This window comes from Erpetoichthys calabaricus, chromosome 1 (genome assembly GCF_900747795.2).
Source record: "Erpetoichthys calabaricus chromosome 1, fErpCal1.3, whole genome shotgun sequence".
Taxonomy (NCBI): Eukaryota; Metazoa; Chordata; class Cladistia; order Polypteriformes; family Polypteridae; genus Erpetoichthys; species Erpetoichthys calabaricus.
The window spans coordinates 342937644-342964698 of record NC_041394.2 but is presented as its reverse complement, the minus strand read 5'-3'; the positions used below and the strand labels follow the sequence as shown (position 1 = coordinate 342964698).

The 27055-nt window shown below is 41.5% G+C and overlaps 2 protein-coding genes across 2 annotated transcripts in view; both read right to left on the bottom strand.

The window, feature by feature from the left end:
* The window catches only part of LOC114665036 (zinc finger protein OZF-like), a 35626-nt gene extending 11136 nt beyond the window's left edge, over positions 1-24490 (bottom strand). The window contains exon 1 of the mRNA XM_051926288.1: positions 24344-24490. The gene's annotated coding sequence lies outside the window, so the exon portion shown is untranslated. The remainder of the gene's footprint in view (positions 1-24343) is intronic.
* LOC114664931 (gastrula zinc finger protein XlCGF57.1-like) overlaps positions 1-27055 on the bottom strand; it is a 607208-nt gene that overhangs the window by 459625 nt on the left and 120528 nt on the right. The window lies entirely within an intron of this gene.

Below are 27055 nucleotides of genomic sequence, written 5' to 3'. Positions count from 1 at the left end.
GTGTAAATAAGTGCTTCCTAGCTTCAATCCTAAATTTCCACTGTTGTCTTTGAGTATGTGATTCACAGTTGAAGTTGCAAGAATCCTGCTGTACCTACTTTATCAATATCTTTGAGGATTTTAAATACCTGGATTAGCTCCCCACACGGTCTTCTCTGCTTGAGACTAAACAGGTTTAATTCTCTGAGCCTGTCTGAGTAGGACATGTCTGTAAGTCCTGGGATGCACCTGATTGCTGCCTTCTTTACAGCTCAAGTGCTGCTCTGTCTTTCTTGTAATTTTACTTTTGTTAATTAATATAACATCTTCTCTATCCCTCCTTAATCCAATTCATTTCTAAGATGAATGGTTTCTGTCCAAAGCCACATCATCAATTTAGACCGCACTGTTTGAAGACTCATTGACTGACATGTATATGTCAGAGGTATTAGGCATTAGCAAGGGGTTTACAAAAAAAAAAAATGCCTGGAAAGAGGTCTATTAATGAACGACTGCAGCCAAATTGTGTCTTAATGAATATCTGCAGAGCTTACATAAGAAGTTCTCAAACAGACAATAACTATACTGTTGAAACAAGTTTCAAGTTTATCAGTTTGATCTTGTTGAAGTAAACATTCACAAACGGAAAAAAAAAATACAAATAATTTAATTTTTAACAAAGTACTAAACCCCTATTAATTCCCAGCTCCAACTGTATTGTGACCTTAATGTAGTGGAGGCCTTCAGTAACTCAATCACCCTTACAGCACCAATACCTGGAGATCTGTGATAACCTGATTGACCAATCAGCTATGGGCAACCCTAAGGGGCGGAGGCAAATAAAGAACAACCCAATACTGACCACCACGAGTATTCTATTTAAATCAATGAGAACCTTACCAGGTGGTTCGTTGTGTGGTAGGTGTGGCAGCGGGCTATAAGAGCACGCTCCCAACCTCTGTTACCTAAAAGAGGAATACCACCTAAGAGTTCCTAGTGGTACTTGGGTGTAGCTATCGCAAAATGTATATTATCTATACTAATAAAAGGCAAAGCCCTCACTGACTGACTGACTGACTGCCTGCCTGACTGACTGACTCATTCTCCAACTTCCCGTGTAGGTAGAAGGCTGAAATTTGGCAGGCTCATTCCTTACAGCTTACTTACAAAAGTTAGGCAGGTTTCATTTCGAAATTCTACGCGTAATGGTCATAACTGGAACCTGTTTTTTGTCCATATAATCTAATAGAGGAGGCGGAGTCACGTATCGCGTCATCACGCCTCCTACGTAATCACGTGAACTAAAAACAAGGAAGAGATTTACAGCACGAGTCAAACGCGGGAACGAAGGTAAATGACGTTAATTTTTGAGTGTCTTTTAATACTGTGTAAGCATACATATTAACACATGTGCAATTAAACGTGTGCATTTACGGGGTGATTTCTCAGGCTTAAAAGCTCGCCTTTTAACAAACGCGGGAACAAAGGTAAATGACTTTGTTGAGTGTCTTTTAATACTGTGTAAGCATACATATTAACACATGTGCAATTAAACGTGTGCATTTACGGGGTGATTTCTCAGGCTTAAAAGCTCGCCTTTTATTAAAAAGGTAAATGCTAACTGTTTTCATTCTGAAGGGCACAAACCACGTTAGATTTCAGCCGTTAAACACGCAAAAATGTCGGTACACCAGATAAATAAGCGCAACATATTATCAGTTGTATTGTATGCTTACAATACATATAGAAATGTGTTAATCGTTAACTAATATTATGGGATGGTGTTTTTCAACTCGCACCTTGATTTAAACGATTGCATGTCTTGGTGGGTTTGCGTAGCTTATTGTCAATATCTTTACACCTGTTTTTAAAACTTATTGACTGAAACAGGCTTTCACGAAAAAAGTTAGGGCTTTGATACAGGATACACCCTCCACAAGTTAAGGAAGTAAAAATAAAAGGTATATACTTCTGTTTTATTTAAACCTTTTAAGTTCGTGTAAGCATACATATTAACACATGTGCAATTAAACGTGTGCATTTACGGGGTGATTTCTCAGGCTTAAAAGCTCGCCTTTTATTAAAAAGGTAAATGCAAACTCTTTTCATTTTGAAGGGCACAAACCACATTAGATTTCAGCCGTTAAACGCGCAAAAATGTCGGTACACCAGATAAATAAGCGCAACATATTATCAGTTGTATTGTATGCTTACAATACATATAGAAATGTGTTAATCGTTAACTAATATTATGGGATGGCATTTTTCAACTCGCGCCTTGATTTAAACGATTGCATGAGTTGGTGGGTTTGCGTAGCTTATTGTCAATATCTTTACATCTCTTTTTAAGACTTAATTTAAAAAGGTTTTCTTTTCTTCTTAATTAAAATTTAAAAGCAATACTTCACAGCTGCGAAGCCCCTCTAGCGCTGACGTCCGAGGTTCGATTACCGTAAGCGAGTGCAGTGAGTGTGTACGCCTGATGCAAGAATAAGGGGGAAAGACGTGTCGCGTACTCTTTGCATTATTTGACATTAAACTATTTTCATCCATTCTATGATCTGCTTCTCACAACTGAAGGCACCGTGGCTGATGTTACCTGACTTGCTGGCCATCCATAAGCGTTACCTGGTAGGTAACCACCCACTCACTTCACTCCCTTTCGGGATTCGAACCTCGGACGTCAGCGCTAGAGGCGAATCCCCTAAAATTGCGCCACGGCGTGTGGTTCGTTTATTTGACAGCATGTAGATCGGGGTAATTACATTCACGGCATTCGTAGTCTGATTCACAATCTGATTGTATGGGTGGTTACCTACCAGGTAACGCTTATCGTTAGCCAGCAAGTCAGCTCGAAGTGATCACTCGAGTGAAGGTAGCTTCACAAAAAAACAGATCCTTAACAAACTATTATTGGTATATTTTCCCTCAATTTTAAAAGGTTTTCTTTTCTTCTTAATAAAAATTTAAAAGCAGTACTTCGCCGGTGCGAAGCGCGTGGATTTGAGCGACTGACGCATACAGACATATTCATGAGTGCAGGTACTTCGGAAAGAAAGCACCGTGTAAACCTAAAGTTTAAATTAAATTCATAGAACTACAAAAGGTTGCCATTGATTTGAGGCAAGATTGCTTTTCTCCTGTACAACTATACGTTGCATTCTTAACAGTAAGCTTGCACGGCTTGGTCATATTTCAACCGGGGTGCTGAACTGACAACGTCTTATACAAACAGAACTATAACAATCATAATAAACAAACAAAAAAAAAAAGCGAAGAACCCTTGGATTTATTAAAAAGGCTCCTTCCTTCGCGAAGCAAGGAAAAAGGAAGACCTTATATGGCGTTCATTTATAAAACAGCGGAAAAGCTGAGTTAAGGCTGCTTCACAAAAAAACAGATCCTTAACAAATTGTTATTGGGATATTTTCCCTCAATTTAAAAAGCTTTTCTTCTTTAATAAAAATTTAAAAGCAGTACTTCGCGGGGATTTATATATATATATATATATATATATATATATATATATATATATATATATATATATATATATATATACAGTGATCCCTCGCTATATCGCGCTTCGTCTTTCGCGGCTTCACTCCATCGCGGATTTTAAATGTAAGCATATGTGAATATATATCGCGGATTTTTCACTGCTTCGCGGATGTCTGCGGTCTACAGTACGTGTGCTTCCTCAGTTGATTTGCCCATTTGAATTCAAACAAGGGAGGCATTTGAATTGAAACAAGGGACGCTATTGGCGGATGGCTGAGAAGCTACCCAATCAGAGCACGCGGTTAAGTTCCTGTGTGCTGCTGATTGGCTCAGCGACGGAGGGATGCATTAACCAGGAAGTCTAATCTCACTCATTTTGCATTAACGTGTACAAGCGCCAACAGAAGATGCAAATGATTGCAGAAAAGGTAAAAGTTTTGGATATGTTGAAGGAAGGAAACAGCTACACCGCTGCAGGACACCATTACAGCATAAATGAGTCCACGATTCTTTTTATTTAAAAAGGAGGAAAAGCATATAAGATCTACGGCCGCAGTGTCTTTTAACCAGGGCGCAAAATGAGTTGCAAGTGGACGTTTTAAGGCAGTAGTCTGGATGGAATCTGCTTTAGGGATTTGGATTGAAGAGTGATGGAAGAAGAACAACAGCGGTGCTAAACAGTCGCCTGAAGAGGCTCCTTTAAAAGAGCTGTAACGCTATACTTTGTTGTGCAGTAAAATTAAACTCATCGTTATCGGACAAGTCGTCGTGTCATTGTTGGTGAGTAACCATAATTAATTATTTACGTACAGTACTTATTACATGTACATAGTTTAGTGTCACTGTACACACATTTTACTGTATACAATTTTTCTTGCATTGTAGGTATTTATTGCTGGTGGCCTGTCTGTCGTAATGGCTGTAACATATGTGATATCGGAGACGCTCAATATCTTTAAAATAATATTTAGGTTTTACTCTATGTAAACTGTGTTTACATACATAATTTCAACGAATCTTACCTATTATCTAAGAGAATACAAAGGGTTTATGCTGTATAATTGTGCGTGAAATGTTTATAATAGTGTGGGAGAGTTTATAAGGGCTTAAAATATATAAAAATAACCATATAAACATATGGTTTCTACTTCGCGGATTTTCTTATTTCACGGGTGTCTCTGGAACGCAAACCCCGCGATGGAAGAGGGATTACTGTATATATATATATATATATATATATATATATATATATATAGATATATATACATATATAGATATAGATATATATAGATATAGCTATATATATATAGATATAGATATATATAGATATAGCTATATATGTATGTATGTCTATATATATATATATATATATATATATATATATATATATATATATATATATATATATATATATATATATATATATGTAAGCTTATAAGTACTGCCTTACTTCTCTTTAAGAAAGGAAGATGTAATGATACTTGATTTAAACGATTCCATGTCTTGGTGGGTTTGCGGATCTTATTGTCAATATCTTTACACCTCTTTTTAAGACTTATTGACTGAAATGGGCTTTCACGAAAAAAGTTAGGACTTTGCTACAGGATACACCCTCCACAAGTTAAGGAAGTAAAAATAAAAGTGTATATTTCTGTTTTATTTAAACCTTTTAAGTTTGTATGCATAGCCCCATTTGGCTGTTTTAGTTTTTTTTTTCTTTCTTCAGTAATATTTAATCTCCTTAAAGAAAAAGAATATATGCATTTTACTTTTTTTGTATCTCTTTAGTAATATTTTAGTGTAAAAGGATAACCAGTATTTAAACCTTTAATGTTACTTTATAAATTTATTTTACACAATGTTGAAATATTAATAAGAAAGCTACATATTTTGGCAACTGCTGCTTTAATTTTCAATGAAATGAAAAAAGCTCTCCAAGAGAAAACGTCAATGAAGAAGAAACAGTTTGCACTATCTAAAAAGGAGAAACCCTCATTTATAAAGGTTTGCTGCAGATGACTTAACTGAAAATAAATTAATAGTTCCTATGTGTATAATACATATTTATCTATTTTATTTATGCCTTTATTCCAGCAACTTGCAACATCTCAGGTACAATTTGTTACATTACTTTTGTTTTTTGCAGCACAGGCAGGTGAAGTGACTTCCTCAGGGTCACACAGTTGTGTCAGTACCAGGATTTGAACTGACAAGGTCCAGGTTTGCTGAAATATTACTGAAGAAAGAAAAAAAACGAAAACGGGCAAATGGGGCATGCATACAAATGTCCATCCATCCATTATCCAACCCGCTATATCCTAAATACAGGAGCCAATCCCTGCCAACACAGGGCACAAGGCGGGAAACAAACCCCGGGCAAGGTGCCAGCCCACCGCAGGGCGCACACACCCACACACACCCACACACCAGGGACAATTTAGAATTGCCAATGCACCGAACCTGCATGTCTTTGGACTGTGGGAGGAAACCGGAGTACCCGGAGGAAACCCAGACAGACACGGGGAGAACATTCAAACTCCACGCAGGGAAGCGATCCCGGGTCTCCTAACTGACACCTTTCACTGCGCCACCATACCGCCCGCATACAAACTTAAAAGGTTTAAATAAAACAGAAATATATACCTTTATTTTTACTTCCTTAACTTGTGGAGGGTGTATCCTGTAGCAAAGCCCTAAGTTTTTTCATGAAAGCCCCTTTCAGTCAATAAGCCTTAAAAACAGGTGTAAAGCTAAATTTGCAGCACCGCTATTCAATTACACTTACCTAATGCCTCTCCAATCACAGGCCCGATTAGAAAGCGGGAAGCTGTGATTTGTCGTCTCCCTCCCATGTAACAATCACAGCCCGTGTTACAACGCACTATGTATGTATGTATATATGTATATATGAAGAGGATGGATGGATGTATATGTGTATATATATGTTGATATGTGTATATATGTATATATATGTTGATATGTGTATATACATATATATATGTTGATATGTGTATATACATATATATATGTTGATATGTGTATATACATATATATATGTTGATATGTGTATATACGTATATATATGTTGATATGTGTATATACGTATATATATGTTGATATGTGTATATACATATATATATGTTGATATGTGTATATACATATATATATATATATATATATATATATATATATATATATATATATATCTACATATACACATATCTACATATATGTAGATATGTATATATATGTATATATGTATATGTATATATATGTTTACATAACCTCTTTAACACACTACTTCTCCGCTGCGAAGCGCGGGTATTTTGCTATATCCATATTACTAAACGAGAATGGTAAACCGGATGGACGCAGGGACATCCGGCCATGGGCCGTGGACGCAAAAGACGTACTGCGCAGGCGCCCCACAAATACCCCCCCTCCCTAGAACACCACAACCGGATGGAATGCAACGTGAAATAAGAAATGAGGCGCCACGCCCATAGCACACAGTAAAAAGGAGTCATACGCCGGCGCTGTGTGAGACCCACGACACACAAAGCCCCCCTCCAGTAACTGAAATAAGAAATGAGGCGACGCGCCCCTAGAACACCACAAACAAAGGAGTCCCACGCAAGCGCCACATAGCACACGAAACGGTTCGCACACAAAAAAGACGATTCAGACCCACGACACACAAACACCCCCTCTACTAACAGAAATAAAAAGTCACGCAACAAGCCCCTAGCACACAAAAAAAAAAGAAGACGCGAGCGTCCCACAAAGCCCATTGGACACGAAACGGGACAGACTACGGACATAGCACACGAAACGTACACAAAAAGGACGATTCAGACCCACGAGCACACTAACATAAATAAGAAATGACACACAAAGCCCCATTTCTGAACGAAACGTCCGTATTAAACAGACGTCATCTCAATACATTCACACTATGCAGCATAGGTGGATCTCATTACAATGAGGCACTATTAACCGTTCAACCGCAGAAAAGGCTCCATATTAACAGTGAGTGCGATCCTCCTTATTACTTATCCATATTTCTAACGCTGAAGAACAAACAAGTCATGAATTCACGATCACGGGTACAAAACGATACGGCTCGGGTAACAGGACCAAACACACGAACCCGCATGAAAAAAAACAATACACGTCGGCGCCTACAACGCGCTTCTGAAACTCCGGAAGAAAAAATGTCTCAGCTCCAGATGGACAGACACAATGAACGTAGACGCATGCAGCGCGCGTCTCAAAGTGCTGCATCGAAACAGGCACGGGTTCAAAACGAAACACCTCCCGTCTCAGACATACAGAAACGGCAGCGAAGGAACAAAATAAATAAACGCAGACGTCTACAACGCGCATCTGAAATGCCGGTAAACAAGCAGGCAAGGCTCCAAAAAGAGAAAGCTCAACTGACCGACATACAAAAACGGGCAAGGCTCAATACAAACAATGCACAACGTAAACTACAACGGGCTTCTCACACAGCACAGGCAAATCGATTACAGCTCCAAAACAACACGTCCCAAATACTGGACATACAACGACGCGCCTCTCAAACGGCACAAGTAAAAGATACACGTCACGGACATCAACGACAGACACCTGCTAAACACTTGCGCCAGTTAGCTGACAACGCGTTTAATAATGAGTCCACTATTCAGGAAAATTCATTGGGATTAATGAATGTTATCTGCAATCATTGTCATTCACTTAACTACCCTGAAGAAACAACTGGCAATACAAGTAATGAATTTACACGTTGTTGTCAAAAGGGTCAAATTAGACTGCCTCCTTTACATTCATATCCTGAATATCTACAGAAGCTTCTAACTAACGATGTACCTGAAAGTAAACACTTTATGAACTGCATTAGATCCTACAAATCGGTATCCACTATGAACATGAACAGTAGCACTGCACGTCACATCCGTCTTGCAAAACTGTTAATTATTGATGAATGTACAATGGCATCCAGTCACTTACTCAACACCATTGATAAACTTCTACAAACGTTGATGAATAATAATATTCCCTTTGGAGGAAAGATACTTTTATTAGGAGGAGATTTTAGACAATGCCTGGCTATTGTTCCACATGCCATACGCTCAGCTATTGTTCAGTCCACCTTAAAATACGCAGACAATTGGCATTGCTTTCAAAAAATACAGTTGGTACAAAACATGCGATGTCCAGATCCAGAATATAACAATTGGTTATTACAACTGGGAAATGGTACACTCACCAATACAGATGTACTTCACCCAGATATTATTACAATTCCTCAAGCCTTTATCTGCGACGACTTAGTTACAGAGATATTTGGAACAGCAATCTCATTAGACCAAATACCCCTTTTAACACAACGCACTATATTATGTCCAAAAAATATTAATGTTGATCACATAAATAACTAGGTCATTGCATTACTTCCTGGAGAGGCACAACTCTTTCTAAGCTCTGACAAAGTTAACTCTAATGACGACAATGACCATCTTAATTTCCCCTTACAATATTTAAACACTATTAACCCAGCTGGATTACCACAACACAATCTTAGCCTTAAAAACGGAACAATAATCATGCTATTAAGAAACCTTAACACTAAACAACGTTTATGCAATGGCACACGTTTAGTCGTCAATACCATGACACACAATGTTATTCAAGCAACAGTTCTCACAGGATCACATGCTAACAACACTGTTCTGATTCCTAGAATTGACCTTACAAGTTCTGACCTGGAATTACCTTTTACACTTAAACGGCGACAATTCCCCATTAAACCTGCATTTGCCATGACCATCAACAAATCACAAGGACAAACCATGGACAAGGTTGCCATCTACCTCTCTGAACCCGTTTTTAGACATGGACAACTTTATGTGGCCTTCTCACGAGTTCGATGTTCATCTGACGTTAAAGTTAAGGTTATAAGTGCTCCATGCCAAGGAAAACTCATTCAAGGACAAGACACCATCTTTACTACTAATGTTGTGTACAAAGAAATTTTCCAATAAACCTTTACACTGTGCCAAACACTTTATTGTTTGCTTTCTATATGCATCATCCACACCTTCACACTATGCTATATCTCATTCATACATCTCACTCTTTGGCATTTCCCAACACCAGGGGTTGGCGAGCGAAGCGAGCAGGGGGTGGAGCCCCCTAGTATATATATATATATATATATATATATATATATATATATATATATATGTGAATGTATGTATGTATATATATATATATATATATATATATATATATATATATGTGCATATGTATATGTGTATATATATGTAGATATGAATATATTTATATGTATATATATATGTAGATGTGTAAATTTGTATATGTATATATATGTATATGTGGATGTGTATATGTATGTATATATATGTATATGTAGATATGTGTATATGTAGATATGTATATATATGTATATGTTGTGATGGACGACCGGCTATGGACTCCGGTCGCCACCCCCAGGCCGCTAGGAGGAGCCCTCCGGACAGCATATTTGTGCCCCGAGTTCCAGCAGGGCCTCATGGACTTTGTAGTGTTGTAACACAGCCCTGCTGGATACCTTGGGGGCCGCCAGGAGTCGCTGTAGGGGGGCTAGTGGGCTCTTGCATGCCCTATAACCCGGGAGTGCGTCACAGTCACGTGACTGTAGGAAGCAGCGTGCTCCCGGGATGAAAAGGACTGTTTACCCTGACCCGGAAGGGATAAGGACTTGGAGGTTTGGCCAGGAGCCACTTCCGGGTCAGGGACTATAAAAGGACTCTGGGTAAGCCAAGACATTTGAGCTGAGCTGGGTGGAAGTGTGGCAACGCGTCTGGGCGAGGAGGATTGATTAGTGAGAGAGAGAGAATTATAGTGTTTATGAGTGGGGTGTGGAGAGTGCTTTGTGCACGATATATTAGTAAAATAAATACTATTTATACTTTTACCTGGTGTTCAGAGTGGTACCTGAGGGTTCAAGAGGTGGAAAAAACCTCTATCTGTCACAGTTGGCGTAGTCTCGGCAGGATTCTCTGGCCGTCGGATTTGGCAGAGGACCTGAATTTAAATAAATTTTACTGTGGACAGAACCGTGAGAAGACAGCGTCAGGACGCACAGAAAAGTTCACCATACTCTGTGGGCTGCGCTGATGAATCTCGCCTCGTATCTGGTCGAGATGGGAAAAAAATCTGGAAAAAAGAAGGTACACACCGACTGGATGAAGACCGCGACCGAAGCCGAGCTGACCTGGGCTTACCTGACTGGGTGTGAGGTGGACCGGGAGCCGATAAAGGCTGAACAAGCCCGAAGGGCACAACAGCAAGACCGCTGTCAGCAATCGGCCGCGCCGAAAGCCCTAATTGGACTAGGGACACCGCGGACAAATCGGGAGGTATGTGCCGGGGCAACGCCCGAAAGGCAGGGGATGTATCATTCCTATTTTTCAGAGGCCTGCCTCCGGAAAGTAACCGGTAAATCGGATGCCTGCCTCATACTGTGGCAAGATGGCCGCGATACCCAGGAGGCAAGTCGGGCTGGAAGTAAGCTGGAAGCGGTCAACCCATTCGTGGGATGTGTCCACGTGACCTCGAGCGATGGTGACCAGGAAGAAGGTCAGTTTGGAGCCGTCGGTGAGGTCAATAATTCCCCAACGCGTCTGTGCTCCCTGAAGGGGAAGGGGGCGGCGAGCGAAGCAGCGCCAATGTTAAATAAAAAGAAAGAGGGGCGGGAAGTGACTGAAGGATCTGCAGTAAATGGTAAAAAGGCAGACCTCAGTCGGCTTGTTGCAGCCACCCGTCCCTCAGAAGACTCCATTTCCCAGAAGCCTCCGCGAAGCCCTGCAGAGCACGTGCCGACAACGGACGTGCACATTGGCTCTCGGCCGGTAGCAGCACCCAGGCCGTCTAAAATGCGGGACTCAAATCCCCAGGAGCCTTCGCGAAGCCCAGCAGAGCACGTGCCAGGAGCGGACGTGCTCATTGGTTCCCGGTCGGCAGGTGATCATAATAAGGAAGTAGCCTTACTGCCGACCGAGACAAATAACTTTATAAACTTAGGGGAGCTCGACGAATATCTCGAGCCCCTAAATATTTTCTTCCAGGGACTACAAGACCTGAGGAGACGGTTGGAGGAGTTGGGAGCCACGGTCGAAGCGCCGCTGAGGAGACTGCAGGAGTACCTTCGGCGGTTAGGCCGTGAAGCCCCGGCCTCGATTAATGCGGCGGTGCAGGTAGGTGCAGGTAGGGGACACAGTGTGAACCGGCACCGCGTTTAAAAAGTAGCGGTTGCCAAAGCGCTGTGAACCCGACATTGGAGTGTGGTACAATGACGGAGTGGTCGGGCAATTGTCCGATAGAACCGGAGCGGCGGTATCAGACGCCGCTCTGGACCAATGCGGACCTTAAGAGCCCGACCCGCATGAAGAGGGGGTTGTCGCTTGTTACTGAAGGGGCGGGGGAAGTACCGATCACCCCGGTGCAGCTGAATAGTGCTGTTACCCAGAGCGATACGGTACTAATGACGCCGCCTCCGAGTTTGCATAGGACAATGGGTGTGCAAACAGCAAAGAGGCTCTCTCTTTTCCATAGAGAGCCTCATACTGTGCACAAGCCACAGAGAAAGCAGGAGATCCCCGAATTAAAACGAGGGTCTCCTGACAGATTAAAGAAAAGGGCAGAGAGCAGCAAAGCAGCCGTTAAACCCTCCTTGGCGGAGGACAGGGTGGAGCTGACGGAATTCCCGAGATGTTTCCGGTCTCAGGAAGAGAAGCCAACAGGAGGACGTCGGCGGTGCTACAACTGCCGGCAACCGGGCCACGTGTGGCGTAGTTGTCCCCGGAGGACAGGGGAGCGGTGGGATAGCAGATACACCGTTCCCCCAAGGTTCGCTGGGGGATCTAGACAGTGGAACCACGGCCCGGATCTCGCGTCCTCCTGGAGGAGGACGTCCCTCGCGGTAATCAACGCTCCGCCCCACTGGTCGTCGCTAAGGGGGAGGGACTGTGATGGACGACCGGCTATGGACTCTGGTCGCCACCCCCAGGCCACTAGGAGGAGCCCTCCGGACAGCATATTTGTACCCCGAGTTCCAGCAGGGCCTCATGGACTTTGTAGTGTTGTGACACAGCCCTGCTGGATACCTTGGGGGCCGCCAGGAGTCGCTGTAGGGGGGCTAGTGGGCTCTTGCATGCCCTATAACCCGGGAGTGCGTCACAGTCACGTGACTGGAGGAAGCAGCGTGCTCCCGGGATGAAAAGGACTGTTTACCCTGACCCGGAAGGGATAAGGACTTGGGGGTTTGGCCAGGAGCCACTTCCAGGTCAGGGGCTATAAAAGGACTCTGGGTAAGCCCAGATATTTGAGCTGAGCTGGGTGGAAGTGTGGCAACGCGTCTGGGCGAGGAGGATTGATTAGTGAGAGAGAGAGAATTATAGTGTTTATGAGTGGGGTGTGGAGAGTGCTTTGTGCACGATATATTAGTAAAATAAACACTATTTATACTTTTACCTGGTGTTCATAGTGGTACCTGAGGGTTCAAGAGGTGGAAAAAACCTCTATCTGTCACAATGTATATATATGTTTACATAACCTCTTTAACACACTAATTCTCCGCTGCGAAGCGCGGGTATTTTGCTATATATGTATATATAGATATGTGTATATGTAGATATGTATATATATATATGTATATATGTATATGTATATATATGTTTACATAACCTCTTTAACACACTACTTCTCCACTGCGAAGCGCGGGTATTTTGCTAGTATATATATATATATATATATATATATATATAGTGGAACCTCGGTTCACGACCATATTTTGTTCCAAAACTCTGGCTGTAAACCGATTTGGTCGTGAACCAAAGCAATTTCCCCATTAGAATTATATGTAAATACAATTAATCCATTCCAGACCATACGAACTGTATATTTTTTATATATATTTTTTTTAAGTTTTTAAGCACAAATATAGTTAATTAAACCATAGAATGCACAAGGTAATAGTAAACTAAATGTAAAAACATTGAATAACACTGAGAAAACCTTGAACAACAGATAAAACTAACACTGCAATAGTTCGCGCTATAGCGCTACCAACCGCTGGCTAAAAACACTTTTAATGAGTTTTAAGCACAGGGAAAAAAAATGAACATTTGAAAAAATCCATAATTTAATAAACCACCAAGAAAAGTAATATTGCAACAATGCACGCTACGAACTGATCATTGTAAACAGAAGTGAAAAGAAAATCAAGCCCAGTGCATTCTTTAACTGCCTTCCTACCTTATGCGTCCAGCTCTCTCTCTCACGCTGCCTGTGTGTGTGCGCGGCTCTCTCTCACGCTGCCTGGGTGCGTGCGCGGCTCTCTCTCGCGCTGCCTGTGTGTGTGTGTGTGTCGCGCTCTCTCGCTCTCTCTCTTGCTCGCTGCACAGGAAATGCACAGGGAGAGACTGAACATGTACAAACCAAAAGGGAAACTGGTCTGTTCGTATACCGAGTGTGTGGTCGTGAACCGAGGCAAAAGTTTGGCAAACTTTTTGGTCGTAAACCGATCTGTACGTGTACCGAGACGTTCGTGAACTGAGGTTCCACTGTATATATAAATATTGGGTGTGACAGAGCTGGAGGTAGCAGAGTTAACAATGCTAAGATTTGCACTGGGTGTGACAAGGGTGGACAGCATTAGAAATGAGTACATTAGAGGGTCAGCTCAAGTTGGACGGTTGGGAGACAAATTCAGATAGATGAGATTGCGTTGGTTTGGACATGTGCAGAGGAGAGATGATGAGTACTGTATATTGGGAGAAGGATGCTAAGGATAGAGCTGCCAGGGAAGAGGAAAAGAGGAAGGCCTAAGAGAAGGTTTATGGATGTGGTGAGAGAGGACATGCAGGTGATGTGTGTGACAGAACAAGATGCAGAGGACAGAAAGATATGGAAGAAGATGATCCGTTGTGGCAACCCCCAACGGGAAGATATCTATATATATATATATATATATATATATATATATACTAGCAAAATACCCGCGCTTCGCAGCGGAGAAGTAGTGTGTTAAAGAGGTTATGAAAAAGTAAAGGAAACATTTTAAAAATAACGTAACATGATTGTCAATGTAATTGTGTTGTCATTGTTATGAGTGTTGCTGTCATATATATATACATATACACATATACACACACATATACAGATATATTATATATACATATACACATATATTTTTTATATATATATTTTATATATATATATATATATATATATATATATATGTACATACATACATACATATACACACATAGATGCACTTACAATAACATAGAAATCAATATAAACAACATTAACATCATTATCATATGAGAATATGAAGTAATATATAAGAAGCACATTTCATATAAATATAAATTATTAAACAGTAAAATCTTCTTCTACAATTTGCTACCATGGCTTTTCGTTGGTCTGTCCAGGATTTTAAATCACCTGTAGCTTGCAAACCGTTTCACCTATTGACTTGAAATCTGGTACACATATAATACGTCACGTCTGCTATCCGCTTTATGGGTGATGATTGTATTACTCTTTTTATGTTTATTTTATTTTAGAATCAACTCCTATCTGCGCGCACCAGGGCAGCCGTGGGCAGATGCGTATGGTGTATTCAGTCCATGTTATCGTGCATTGCGCTGTCACTGGTATTTTGATAAAAGAATTTGAACAATATATAAGAAGCGTATAAATTATTAAACAGTAAAACATTAACATTTAAGAAGTAAAGTTACATTGAGTACTACTGCAGTGCCTTCGGGTATACCTCATTTTTTGTTTGCCCATTACATGGTTAAATGTATAAATTTTTTGGTGTACCTACCCGAGAACACGCGACATATAACCGAGCGTGGGAGAAGCATGGATTTTAAACGCGCGTTGAGTTCATCTGCTGGTCTCCCTCGTGGAATAACTGGTAATGTTTGACTAAAATGTACAGCGAGTAAAACGACATTACCTCCTTTTTTTTTTTTTACGATCTCTGAGATCTTGCTTTTTTCGGTTCAAGGCTTTATAAGCTCTTTTATGTGCCATGGTGTACTTAATAAGTACTAATTATCCCAAACCATCATCTTTGAATGTTGCAAGACTTTCGCCTTGTATGTAGATCGGGGTAATTACATTCATTGCATTCCTAGTCTGAATCACAATCTGATTGTATGGGTGGTTACCTGGCACTGTAGGGTTGCCACCCGTCCTTTAAAATACGGAATCGTGCCGCGTTTGAGAATGAAATTGCGCGTCCCGTTTTGAATCAATACTGGACGGGATTTATCCCGTATTTTTTTTATCATTTTTTTTTTAAAGCAGCGTCTCATGCAAATCATCCCACACGCATTTTATGAAGATGCCTCCTTTCCTACTTTTGATTGGGTAATACTTGATGTCATCGTTAGTTTGATTGGTGTTTTTAACTGTCCACTGAGGAGGGCGTGTCTTTTAAGTACAGTCTGCAAAGTGTTGGCACTGAGATGTGGCGTCAGCGCCATACTTGAAGCCCCTAACGTTGCGGTCAGCAAGTCGGCTAACATCCGCCATGTGCCGTCTTTCAGTTGCGAGAAGCAGATCATAGAATGGTTGAAACTGTTGCCCCTAACGTTGCGCCACGGCGTGTGGTTCGTTTATACCTCGTGTCTTCTCATTAAACTTTTATCTCGCGAATATGTTATTGCAATCCGCAGCGGGAGCGTTTCTATAAACTTAATTTAATCTTACGTTTTACACCGTGCTTTGTTTCCCTTATGAACATGCTTGTATGCTTAACTCGCTCCGTTCTCAATTGTTTAATTAATTTTTTGGTCTTCGCTGTTTGCGGCTGTTCCTCCATTTCCCCCTACTTCGTTCTTTTATCTCGCGAATATGTTATTGCAATCCTTAACGGGAGCGTTTCAATAAACTGATTGAAAATAGTTTTGCATTTACCTTTTTAGTAAAAGGCGAGCTTTTAAGCCTGAGAAATCACCCCGTAAATGCACACGTTTAATTGGACATGTGTTAATTTGTATGGTTACACAGTATTAAAAGACAGTGAACAACGTCAGTTACCTTTGTTCCCGCGTTTGATAAAAGGTGAGCTTTTAAGCCTGAGAAATCACACCGTAAATGCACACGTTTAATTGCACATGTGTTAATATGTATGCTTACACAGTATTAACAGACAGTCAAAAATTAACGTCATTTACCTTCGTTCCCGCGTGTGACTCGTGCTGTAAATCTCTTCCTTGTTTTTAGTTCACGTGATTACGTAGGAGGCGTGATGACGCGATACGTGACTCCGCCTCCTCCATTACAGTGTATGGACAAAAAATATGTTCCAGTTATGACCATTACGCTTTGAATTTCGAAATGAAACCTGCCTAACTTTTGTAAGTAAGCTGTAAGGAATGAGCCTGCCAAATTTCAGCCTTCCACCTACACGGGAAGTTGGAGAATTAGTGATGAGTGAGTCAGTGAGTCAGTCAGTCAGTCAGTGAGGGCTTTGCCTTTTATTATTATAGATATATATATATATATATATATATATATATATATATATATATATATATATATATATATATATAAAGGAGAGTTGGGATCCGTGTGGCTGTGTTTGTGTGTTTGTGGAGGGACGGAGAGTTAAGGCGGGTGTTGGAGTCATGTGATCATCTCCCTCCCATTCACCTGATTTCATTCGCTTCATTTCACTCCGAGCTGAGCTCCGCAGCTGACGCGGTTAGTCCTTTCTCCTTTACTGATTTACTGTGTAGTAGACGCGGTACTTACTGAATAGTATTTTTTCCTTTAGTGTTTCTTAGTGTTTAGTAGACGCGGTGTGCCGGTGTTGCAGTTTAGTGTTACTTTCTACTTCGTTTTTGTACTTTAGTGTTTAATAATAAATAATAATAATTCATTACATTTATATAGCGCTTTTCTCAGTACTCAAAGCGCTAAAATAGTGAGTGGTACTTAGGTGATAGCAGTGTAGAAGCAGCACAGCACAACGCAGCCGGTAGGACAGGCGGGTATGGTAGCTTAGGTGAGCGGCGATAGCAAGCAGCAGAAAGCACAGCAGGAGGAGGAAGCAGGATTTGGATGTTCCAATATACAGCTATAAACAGTAACGCTCGGTTATTTCAGGCGTGATCGCCCCGGAGCCATAAGCCATAAGCCAGGTTAGTATGAACATCAGATCAGTTCCGGGTCGTAGAGTACTGTAAGATGAAATGGGAGCAGATCAGCATGCTTTGTTTCCTTACAAACCTCCCATAGTTTATGAAGACGCATAGCAACAATTAAATCATACAGATTCTGGTGTATACTCAATTGCATTTCCTGTGTGTATTTCTTTAGGTATTGACCCAAGTGATCAAGTTTTTACTATTTCTTCAATGCGAAATCACTTACAAATAATTTTTGTTACTCGACAATTGCTTCCATTCCCTGTCGAAAGTAGCCGACGGGCGACACCAGTTACAAGTATTCAGTGCGTTCAAAGACCTGTACGAAGTACGGCCACTAACACAGTCACTCATAAAAGGGGAGATGACTCAGTGCAGGAAATGGGTATTGAAACTACCTTGGAAGACATGCAATCAATGAGGCGATAAAACGGATCTCAAGAGAGGTCTTCTAGGTTGGAAAAAAAGTGCTTGGCTGCCAAAACCATATATATACATCTATATATACATCTATATAAATAAAAATGTAAATGGTCGTTTGTTCAAAACCTTAAATCTCCGAAAGTTCTTCACAGATTGCTTTGAAATTTTGACACAACGTTGCATTCGAATACACGCGTGTTTTTATATACATATTATATAGATGTCACACCTGTGACAGGTAAAAACATGCTTTTTTTGAAAACACAACGCCATCTGTTGGACATAAATGCAACACACGCTATACTAAATATTTTACGATTCTATTTCAATGTTTCGATCAAATACATTTGTAAGTACGTGAATAAAGGCAGCGACATGGCAGTTTTTGGCGTGCAACCAGAAAGAAGTGATAGGAATGCGGTCATACATATCGATGAAATTGCACAGTATTAGGCTGGAAGATATAAAAGCAGAAATGAAGCTGTATGGCGAATTCTTTCATTTCCTATTAATGAACGAAGTCCAGATGTTGTTCACTTAACATTACATTGAGAAAATAGACAACGCGTTTATTTCACAGCTGCAAATGTGCAACAAATAGCCCTGAATCCACCGGCTACAACGTTAACTGCTTTCTTTACGTTATGTCAAAATGACGCGTTTGCGAAAACACTGCTGTATTCCGAAGTGCCTACGTATTACACATGGAATGCGAACAGAAAATCATTTGAACAACGCAAACAAGGAGAGCGAGTCAACGGACAACCTGGCATATTCAAAGAAACTACAATAGGCAGACTGTACACCGTGCACCCCAATCAAGATGAATGCTTCTTTGTTCACATGCTGTTGGTAAATGTGCCCGGTCCAACGTCTTTCCAGCAACTGAGAATTGTCAACGGCATTACACATGCCACTTTCCGAAGTACATGTCAAGCTCTGAATGTATTGGAGAACGACCGACACTGGGATGTATACATTAATGACGCGTACAACACGTCACATCCAAATCAAATTCGTGCATTGTTTGCAATCATATTGACCGCCTGCTCTCCTTCATGTCCAGCACAGTTATGGGAAAAATATAAATCGCACATGGCTGAAGATATTTTCCGTCGAATACGCAAGTAAAATTCAAATATAAACATGGATTTCACAGCAGAAATCTACAACTAAGCGATGATAATGATTGAAGATTTGTGCTTAGAAATCGCGAACAAAGTTCTCAATCAATTGGGAATGCCATCACCGAAACGATCTGCTCCTGCTTCGTTCGATGTAGAATTACGTTGTGAACAAAATTACAACACGGGTGATCTTTTGTCGTATGTGCAATCAAATATTCCTAAGCTAACGCTTCAGTAAAAAGGCATTTACGATCAAATAATGCAAACTGTCAATAACGGGGTTGGAGAAATCTGGAAATTGGGAAAGGAAAGTTGCCGGTTGATCTGACCTCAGGACGAATTTCATTGCCTCATAACTTCTGCAATTTAGTGACGTCAAAAGAAGAATTGGTTGAAAAAGTATTTCCCAATATTCAAGCCAATTATAAGAATCACAATTGGCTGAGTGAACGAGCTATTCTTGCGGCCAAAAACAAAGACGTCTACGAACTTAACAATATTATTCAGTCTAACATTCTGCACAGACAATGGAACAACAAAAAATATTGTATACCCACAAGCATTGTGAAATTAAACATATTAGAAACGTGCGCTTTCTCTTTCCATTTAACCAGACTGAGCCACAGCAACGCGTAGCCGGGTACAGCTATATATATATATATATATATATATATATATACAGTGATCCCTTGCTATATCGCGCTTCGCCTTTCGCGGCTTCACTCCATCGCGGATTTTATATGTAAGCATATTTAAATATATATCGCGGATTTTTCGCTGCTTCGCGGGTTTCTGCGGACAATAGGTCTTTTAATTTCTGGTACATGCTTCCTCAGTTGGTTTGCCCAGTTGATTTCATACAAGGGACGCTATTGGCAGATGGCTGAGAAGCTATCCAGCTTACTTTCTCTCTCTCTCTCTCTCTCTCTTGCGCTGACGTAGGGGGGGTGTGAGCAGGGGGGCTGTGTGCAGCTGCTTCCTGAAGGACATGCTGCACGGAGCTTCGCATACTTAAAAGCTCAAAGGGCACGTATTGATTTTTTTTATCTGTCTCTCTCTATCTCTCTCTATCTCTCTTCCTGCTCCTGACAGAGGGGGTGTGAGCTGCCGCCTTCAACAGCTTTGTACCGGCGGTGCTTCGCATACTTAAAAGCCAAAAAGCCCTATTGATTTTTTTTTTGACTGCTTGCTTTGCACTCCTTTGAAAAGGAAGATATGTTTGCATTCTTTTAATTGTGAGACAGAACTGTCATCTCTGTCTTGTCATGGAGCACAGTTTAAACTTTTGAAAAAGAGACAAATGTTTGTTTGCAGTGTTTGAATAACGTTCCTGTCTCTCTACAACCTCCTGTGTTTCTGCGCAAATCTGTGACCCAAGCATGACATTCTAAAAATAACCATATAAACATATGGTTTCTACTTCGCGGATTTTCCTATTTCGCGGGTGGCTCTGGAACGCAACCCCCGCGATGGAGGAGGGATTACTGTATATATATACACAGTATATATACACATACACACACATATACAGTATACATACACATCTATACTAATAAAAGGCAAAGCCCTCACTGACTCACTCATCACTAACTCTCCAATTTCCCGTGTAGGTAGAAGGCTGAAATTTGGCAGGCTCATTCCTTACAGCTTACTTACAAAAGTTAAGCAGGTTTCATTTCAAAATTCTACACGTAACGGTCATAACGGTCAACAACGTCCGCCATGTTAAACTTTCTTATTTATGGCCCCATCTTCACGAAATTTGGTAGGCGGGTTCCCAATGCTAACTGAATCCTATTTACGTACATATACGTCCATAGCCTGCAGCACGGTCCACACTCTGAATCCTCCAGGCACTCCTGAGCATAATCTAATTTTGAAGGTTGGGGCACCAATAATGTTACTGAGAAACTTACAGCCACCGAAACTTTGTAATGGCACGAGACTTCAGGTCACATGCCTGTAAAAGAACCTAATTGAGGCAACTATTTTTTCTGGCAGTGGCTCGGGGAGAGAGTTTTTATTCCTCGCATCCTTGTTATACCCTCTGATCTCCCATTTCAATTCAAACGCCTCCAATTTCCAGTAAGGCTCTGCTTCGCAATGACAATTAATAAGTCTCAGGGACAGACCCTACAAAAGGTTGGCATTGATTTGAGGCAAGATTGCTTTTCACATGGTCAACTATACATTGCATGCTCAAGAGTAAGCTCAGCGCACAGCTTGGTCATATTACAACCGGAGGGGCGAACTGACCACGTCGTATACAAAGAGATCCTTAACAAATAATTATTGGTACATTTTCCCTCAGTTTATTATTTAAAATTTTAAAGCAGTACTTCGCCGCTGCGAAGCGCGGGTATTCTGCTACTATAAATATAAAAGCCAAATACCACTGACTCACTCATCATGAAATCTCCTGAATCATGAGGACTTGGGACTTGAAATTTGGAATGTAGGTTACCCTTGGCCCATAGGTGCTCGATAAGAAATGGTTTTAAAAATTTTGTGGTCCAAGCACGTTCTGTCTGTATGTCTGTCCGCTTTTCAAAAGAGAATTACTTAACAGATTTAGATCTGGTTGTTTTCTATAATTTACATGAACTTTCCGGTTGATTCTGTGACTTCTCTCATTGCACTAAGTACAAGAGTTCGCTTGCGGTACCGATGTATTTCTGCAAATCCGGCAGAGTGGCTGTGGGCCGAGAGCAGGGGGACGGGGCCTTCCTCATTCACTTGCCAGCCTCTGTTCAAGTTGGTCTATGTCTCACCACGTGTTGGAGTGCACCTTGCCTCTGCTTAGCTAGTTATACCTAGCTAGTGATACCTATTTGTTCAACAGACATTATCATCTACAGATTGTTAAGGAGTAACATTTGACGTTTTTGAGAGAGAGATCAGAGCTCCATCTGTTTTAGAAGGTAGCTGCTGATTGCCAGAGATATCACGGCCATGTGCTTTTCTCCTCACGCGGGGAACGCTTTCCCGTCAGAGCTGAACACGATCAGATACAGTGCCGACATTTATTGATATTTAAAGTTTGTTCTGTTTCATTACTATGTGGGTGAAGCCACAGGGTATACTAGGGGGCTTAGCCCTCAGCTAGCTTCGCTTGCCACTTCACTTCTCTGCCACTTGCGTTGTGCGGGGGTTGGGGGCTTGTCGGTAGATGGAGTTGAATGCACGTTAAGGAAATGCGGATGGATCAGCTGCTGGCTTGCTGCTGCCGAGCTGCGTGTTCTGCTTGTTTGCGCTGCGCATCAATCATTTAAAATCCTGAACAGCAGCTGTCCTTTTGTCTCACAGGACATCACAGTGTCTTCTGAGAAGTTCATGTCTCGACCCAAGATTTTTTTTTTTTATAATAGAGAAATATATGTGTGTGAGTATATATACGTGTATATATATACCGGTATGTACATTTGATACTTGAGTTTGTGGAATATATTTTGTAAATTATATTGTATATTATAATAGTTGTAGTGCAGTCTTACTGTAGATATTTTCTTTTCAAGTGTAACTTTATTTTTGATCTCAATGTATTTGTACCTAAGTATACAAAGTTGGTCTAAAGGGAAGAGTGCTGCGGTCATGTGATAAGGCTCATTGTTGGAGGAGAAATACACATATTGAGACACTTAATGGAAACTAAGCTGAAGTAAGGTGTTTTCTTTTAATAAGATGGACATGACTGCAGTATCAGAGAGACTGTAATAAAGACTACTGAATTTCTGGTCAGAAGGTGCACATGGTATGTTTTAGTTTTGTTATCCCTTTACCTGTGTGACTCATTTACTGTTTACTAGCTTTAGTTTAGTTTTACACAGTGTTTGAGAGCTGTAAAAAACAGAGAGAGCAATTAAATACTCTTCAAGCATCAGTCAGGGTGTGGTCTCATCTGTACCAGGAGAAAACTTTCAGGAGCAGCTACATGGGGGGGTGACCCACTATTCCTGGTTGGGCTCATCATGGTAAAGCGCATCAGTCAGGGTGTGGTCTCATCTGTACCAGGAGAAAACTTTCAGGAGCAGCTACATGGGGGGGTGACCCACTATTCCTGGTTGGGCTCATCATGGTAAAGCTACATGTAGCAACCACCACATGGGACTCAGCATCAACCATCGTCCAGTACAAAACAAACACAAACAGATGCCACTGGTATATGAGAAGAAAACCAGAGTACCGTAAAGGGCAGGAACCAACTATGGGAAACTGCATAGATAGACCTTCAACAGACCGAGGTTCAAATTCAGTCTGCTGGAATTATAAAACAGTAATACTAACCACAGATCTCTATTCACTTCTCTAATACTAGTTAACAGGCATTAATGGTGTGGGCTTTAGCAACGAAAATGGGATTTTGGCATATCTGATACTGTTTTAAAAACCAATACATCCAAATAATTGTCCATCCAGGCAACGCATGTAAATGTATGTACAGTCTACTTTGCATTAAGCAGGTTTTATTAGGTCAAGTTAAAAAATGCACACATACTGATGTTGGTGGCCAACATTTGCCAGTTATTAACATTCAATGTACACCTTTCCAGGCACGTTAACAGAGGAATACAGCAGCAGCATAGCAGCGCTACAGTGTTCTCCCGCTATACAGGTATATTCGTTGTCAGCTCGTACTCAATCTGACTCTTCTCCACGGTCACCGACTCTTTTTTGTTCAGTTTGTTTTTCTCTTTTACTAATTAGAAGTGTAAGGCCCGACTCCGGACTAATAAAGAAGAAACTGAAGCAAAAATTAAAGCGCTGTGTGGGGCGGAATCACAGCCTCGTTGAATTCGAGGATTCGATAAGGACGTGACTGAAGGAATACACGAAAATGAACGATGAGAATGAGGCGGCGAGTTGAAGTAGGAATGGGACTCGACAACGTGAAGTAAACCACAGACACCAGTGAACAGCAAAAACACGCGGACCACATGCCGATTCACTCGAGCAAAAGCCGATGGTGGGCTCACGGACGCGCTGCTCGCCCCTCATTCACGTCGCGTGCACTAACTCTGAGTGGAAAGAATGAAAACTCACACGTGCATAAGGCGGCGTCCTCAAACCCGGCGAACTTACCCTTGTCCGATCGGTGATGAGTTATCTGTGATACTAGTTTCTCGTTTGCAAACAACTCGAGAACAGCTTTTTCTATCGTGCACGGCCCAGTACGAGACTGTAGCTGCAGTGACAGTTTGGCTTTACTTTTCCGGCGCCCGTGATGACGTCACGCGGCACCTACCTACATAGATGTCGACTGTTAGCCAATCAGGCTTGAGTGCGGATTGTACAGACTCCCCTCACCGAAACACAGCGGCTAATACTGTACTTGAAGTGTTCGGGAGTTAGGGACGCCAGAATTACTGCATGCAGTTTGAATCAGAACCTCGCGTGTCGCTGGCTTACGTCAAGTGCCCAGGCACACGGACGAGAGTTTATTTATTTTCTTTTATTCCTGCACTTGTATCTTTCTCGAATCGGCGAACTCTAGGAGGCGACAATTCGACGCACACAAACGCAGCTTTGATTTTTTTCCTTTCTTCATTCAATTGCGGTGCTCCGATCAAATGAGTTTGAGTAGTTGGTGAGCGCTCGGCTGTTGAATGTGCAGCGAGGGTTCAGTCGGGCTTTATGCTTCTGATTTATAAAAAAGAAACGAACTGAAGAAACTGGAGTTTGTGAGTGTGGAGATGAGTCGATACGAGCTGAGAGCGAATGAAAATATAAAGTGAGAGTAGGGGCGGCCTTAGGCATGTGTAAACTGTGCACCTGCACAGGGCCGCCAAGCCAATATATATTGAATATAAAAAAAAAAGAAAGAGAAAAGAACGACACAGCTGACGGAAATGTGGCCGAAAAACACTGTGTTTCTTGTTAAGTAGTACGCTGTATTTACCAATGTCGCTAGAGTCGGAGCAGTAAGCTATATGTAGTATTATAACGTTCTGCCGTAATGAGTTACGGACACGCGCATATAGAAGCGAAGCTAGTGCAAGTGGGCGAGTCGTCTTGCAAGTTAATAGGGTACCGTGCATAAGATACTATATTGACATCGGCGGGCGATGGGGCCACCGATTCTTTCTCTGCCCAGGGCCGCCACGAGCCTAGAGTCGCCCCTGGCAGAGTAAACCACACTGCTACTCGTCTGTTAACCTTATGACTGGGGAAATGTGGCCCTCATCATTATTGGTATGTGTGTATTGAGAAAGTGTGTAATCTCAAATCCTGCTTAATCGAATTTAGACCTCTTATATTTGGATTTTTTTTGTTCATCATCCAATTTTTTGTAGAGATTTGTGATTAGTGTTACTGCCTCAGAGCTCTCGCAGACTGAATTTGGACCTCTGCCTGTTCATAGTGTGTATGCAGTTTCCATGTGTGCCCTGTTGTTGTTTTCCCCATTTTTGTTAAAGATGCACAGTTTTAGTGGACTAGCAAATCTAACTTGTCTTTGTGTAGCCATGGCCACGAATGTGAGAGTACCCTGTGATGGCTTATATGTGGTTCCTGCCCTGTACAGGTGTAATAGTTGTGTAGCAGGAGGATGTTGTGGTGCTGCCATACTGTTTATTCTTCAGTTAATGCGACTGTAGAAATGTAAATTAAAAGATAACTGGAAAATCTTTCTCACCAACATCAGTATTCTAGCTAGACATACATAATATGTGTATATTTTTAAATGTGGCCTAGCATTCTGAAACTTTAATATTAAGGTGTTTAAGCTTGTGGAGTTTACAAATTCTGCCGATAGCAGAGGAAGATCATTGTCATACCTGAGAGACAAGACTGCCCAATGGGCCACCTCAGATTAGGACCCAATTGCTGTTGTGCAGTGGGCGATGCCTCAGCACCACACCAGTTCCAATCCCCAACAGGCCTGACCCCATTGGCTCTCCGGCAGTTTCGACTCTTCCGGGGATGAGACTCCAGAGGGCTTTCCCCCATCCCCTTCATAATGCGAGCAGCTGTCGTGGAGAACAGAAAGGAGTATTGTCTGTCCTTTTGGAGCTGTGTGAGGTTTTTACGGTGGCTGCAGTGCCAGTCCTGCCACCAACCCACAGGTATTCCCTGCAGGTCTGGATGCAGTTTAACGTCATACCAAGGACAGTTTTCCGGAGGGTGGGACTGGACCGCATGTCAGCCTTGGGATTTCCCAATTGCGACCCTGAACTGTTTCGCTGTGTGTGTGCGGCGATGCATGCTCCCCAACCTGACCTGACCTGACCTGAATATTAAGTGGACAGCATGTACATTTGTTTGCATTGCTTGGATAAACAATTATGCAAATATATTCATTTCCCCCCATTTCAATTATAGGAAAATCCCCAAATTAGCAACTTCAAGACTATTCCATTTTTGTTGCTAAAGCCCAAACCAGCAAAGCCTGTGAATTATAACTAGAGAAGTTAATAGAAATTTATGGTTGGTGTTAACTTCTCACAGTTTCAGCAGGCTGAATTGTGAACCCCAGCTTGTCTATGCAGTTTCCAATAGTTGGTTCCTACCCTGCACAGGTACTCTGTTTTTTTCCCATATCCAGTGACATCTGTTTGGGTTTGTTTTCTACTGGACCATGGTGACAATCTGGAAGCTAAATCCTATTTGGTGGTTGCTGCTTGTAGCTTTATCATGAAGAGCCCAACCAGGCATTTTGGGTCACCCCCATATACCACTAGGAACTCTTAGGTGGCATTTCTCTTCTTGATATGGTTCTCTTTGCTTTAAATACAATTTTCATGCAGGTCAGTACAATACAATACAGACTGCTGTCACTGTCCTGCTCCACTGACA